The following is a 3,542-nucleotide window of genomic DNA, read 5'->3' as shown; positions in this document are numbered from 1 at the left end:
TTCCCTGTGTGTGAAGATCACTGGAATAGAAATTTTCTATGTAATCTATTAATAAGAACACTATAATTTGGATGTGCACTATGCCTTCAAAATCAATTCTCCTCACCAGCAAATTAACTGATTTTGTAGTTCTTGCTCTTATGCTCTTTATATCAGCCGATTGTTTGACATTGATAGGCAACTCTTTTGGAGGTGATTTAATTAAATAGCTATTTGTGACATGCACCATTGCTATATAATGAGGGGATTATTTGTTTTTCAAGTTGGCTTTTAGGGTTGAGTTGGAGATTGTATAGGCTTTGAGCTGGGCCTGTGTGGACAGCCTCTGTTTGGGAAAGTCTGCCTTTGATAACTTAATAAATAAATGATCATAGTCATGTGAACTGGTATTGCTTGTGCAGATGGATAAGGGAGGAAGGTGTTGCTCAGTTATTAGGGAAGCGTGGGGTTTTTCTTTTCAAATTATCTAGGGTTTTGCCACAATTAGGTTTAGGGCCAAGGCAGTGTGTGTTTTCAGAGGAAGACAATGGAAACCAGCATTAAATGCAGAACTGTATAGTTGGGGTGGTGTGTTTTGTTGGGGAGAATATCCTTTGAGGGGCCAAACATTTTTACTTGATTAAAAGCCATACTTTCTAAGTTCCCTTTTTGCTAGGTTGACAGAGTTGTCCTGTTTCTCTATTCCCTTCTTTTTTGATCTTATAGTTTCTTTGCATATTTTTTTTGTCATGTACATGGTTTTTCTTTAGATACTTGTTGTGTAAGTGAGTTGTCCCTCAGCATTTTTGTAATAAGTTAATTATTATTTACAAATTTGAGTTGCCATTAGTGCATTGTATAGTAATGTCATCTTTCTTGTTGAATGCTTTTAGATTTCACCATCAAAGAGTACCACTGGTAATTCTTGTATGTGGAACTGCTTGTGTTGGAAAGTCTACCATTGCTACCCAACTGGCACAAAGGCTAAATTTGCCAAATGTCCTACAGGTCATACCTTCTAATCTATAGAGATATGCCAACTCTTTCTTTGTCATTCACGTAATGATTATGTTTGGGTTGTATACTAATGCCATTAGTGCATTTTTGTTTTTAATTGTTATAGACCGATATGGTATATGAATTGCTACGAACAGCGACAGAGTATGGCATGCATTTAACTTTTCCGATAGTTGAGGTTTGTTGATCGGAACGATTCAGAACTCTAAACATAGAAGAAAGAGTATCAATGAGGACATTTCTCTATTTTTTCTCGACTAAGCATGATGTCTTGTATGAACCAGTAAGCTAACAAAAGAAATTATAGAATTTTTTATTGGTTATATTAATAGTTTTACTGATCTTAAAAAATCCTTTTTTCTGGCCTTGAGAAGAACAGGGAGGATGCAATATTAGAATCCAGTTTAGCATGAATATGTTCTCCCTGTGACAACTATTTTTCCTCTTGTTTAGTATGATCGATCACTAAAGAAAGAGAAACTTGCTAGGTGTTTTCTCATTTATACACCCTGTGTATTTGGCTATGCCTATTAATATTAATAAATTTTACTTATCAAGAAAGAGGAACTTTTACTTCATTTTTGATTGACCAAATCAGATTGCTTATTCTCCTTTACCTGATTTAGTGCACCATTGGCGTCTACTCCTGTATGGGCTCGAGACTTCAGCTCCTCTGAGGAGTTAATCACTGAATTTTGTAGAGAATGCATAATTGTTCGTAAAGGTAGTAATTCAATTTTGTTTTTAAGATGCTGAGGATTTTTTTGTATAAGTGAGTTAACTGTTGTGATTTTCCTTTCATAGTTTTTGAATTTTCATTCAACAATCTGGATTATAATGATTTGTGCATTCTTATTCGTATGTGATTATATGATGGTACTGGTGAGATTATTTGTTATTGATCTGTATAGAATCTGCTTACTAGGTTTGGCTGGTGATTTGAAGAAGGCTATGAAAGATGGGAAACCAATTATAATTGAGGTATGTTTACTGTTAGGATTATATGCATAGTAAAGCATTCAAGTAGGTTTTCATGCATTCTTTACCTATAATAAGGCTTTCTCCTATTTGTATGACTTCATGCTCCACTTTCCAGGTTTTTTGTTCTACTAATCAGTTGGTATTGTGTCTTTCCAGAAAACTCATATACAGGTATGCCTTTGTTTCTATTTTTAGTCTCTCTCATAAGTCTCACTAATGATTTATATCTTGTTCATTTTCTGTTATTTTTTCTTATTTCTAAAATCTTTTTGAATGTGGTTGAATAGAAGCTTTCTAAATATTTGATGTTTATTGCTTACACGTTGAAATATATTTAGAGAGTTGTTGATATTGCAACTGGCTGCAGTGACCTTGAAGCTATATTCCACTCACCAACGCCAAGAGCATAGCTATTACTGCCTACCATCTTTTCTTGAATATGGGAGCAATTACTTTTAGTTGAAAGTGATGAAGTGCACTTAGGATCGACTTGAAGTTTCTGTTTGCCTATGTATTGAACATATTTCTACTTGTTGTATACTGAATGTACTGAACATATTTCTACTTGTTGTATACTGAATGTACTAAACATATGATTCATGTAAGAGCTCCAATTGACTTGTAATGAATAGACAGTTGTTAGTTGAAACAGTGTGCAAGTGGATTTGTATGAATGTATGAATGTCTTGCAGATTATATGTAAGTGTAAAAAAACTACTAAAGTTTCAGTAATATTTTGTAATTGAGTATTTTCAGCGTTTAAAACTCGCTGCAAATAGTACCAAACTCGCTGTAAAAAGTAACAAAAGCAGCGCTAAAATGATATGTTGCTTTTAGGTACATCAATTGCAGCGGCTATAGATCAATTGCAGCGATTTTAAGTGTTGCAAAAAGTTACAAAAGCAACGAACCAACTGTAGCGCTGCTGTTTTTGGCTGGCTATTGCAGCGAAATTTAATGATATAGCAAGGATAAATTTCGCTGCAATTGATCTATTGCAGCGCTAAAGCAATCAGATGGGGTGGCCTTTTGCAACGTGATATTATTGCCTTTGCAGCGGTTTAAGAACGCTGCAAAAGAGAGCTTTTGCAGCGTTTTTTCAATAACGTTGGTATTGATCAAAAATATCACTTTTATACTGTCGAAGATGCAAGGAGGGTAATAACGCTGCAATTGATCAATTACAGCATTTTTTGATGTATTTGCAACGATTTTAAGCACTGCAAAAAGACTAATTTCTCACTTTGCTATATATATAACATGTGTGTGTCCTCTGATCTGACTGTGTCAGAATAGAAGAAAGAGAATTAATAATAAGAGAAATGTTTGGAATTTCTATTAATGGGTCTGATCATTTCTCCCGATTATTTATTCTTTTATTTTTTTTATTTGGTGATTAAATAAATATTTTTTATTAATACTATAAATCTTTTTAAAATATTTTAAATATATATAATAAAAAAATTTATACTTATCAGGACCCAAATTGTCCGTAAGTGGCTGTAGAGCCGCTCTATAAATAAAGCTCTCCCAACTCCAACATATACCAAGTTCCATTCCCCAGG

The 3,542-nt window shown here is 33.8% G+C and overlaps 1 long non-coding RNA gene across 1 annotated transcript; it reads left to right on the top strand.

Moving 5' to 3' along the window:
• Positions 1-866: 866 nt before the first annotated feature.
• On the top strand, positions 867-1,981 carry LOC122314211. The gene is made up of 4 exons (XR_006243641.1): positions 867-987; positions 1,103-1,140; positions 1,623-1,720; positions 1,922-1,981. It is a non-coding gene; the product is annotated as an uncharacterized LOC122314211 (long non-coding RNA).
• Positions 1,982-3,542: the final 1,561 nt, after the last annotated feature.

The sequence above is a fragment of the Carya illinoinensis genome, chromosome 6 (assembly GCF_018687715.1).
Source record: "Carya illinoinensis cultivar Pawnee chromosome 6, C.illinoinensisPawnee_v1, whole genome shotgun sequence".
NCBI classification, from domain to species: Eukaryota; Viridiplantae; Streptophyta; class Magnoliopsida; order Fagales; family Juglandaceae; genus Carya; species Carya illinoinensis.
Note: the sequence above shows the minus strand (reverse complement) of the source record. Positions and strands in the feature narration are given on the sequence as shown.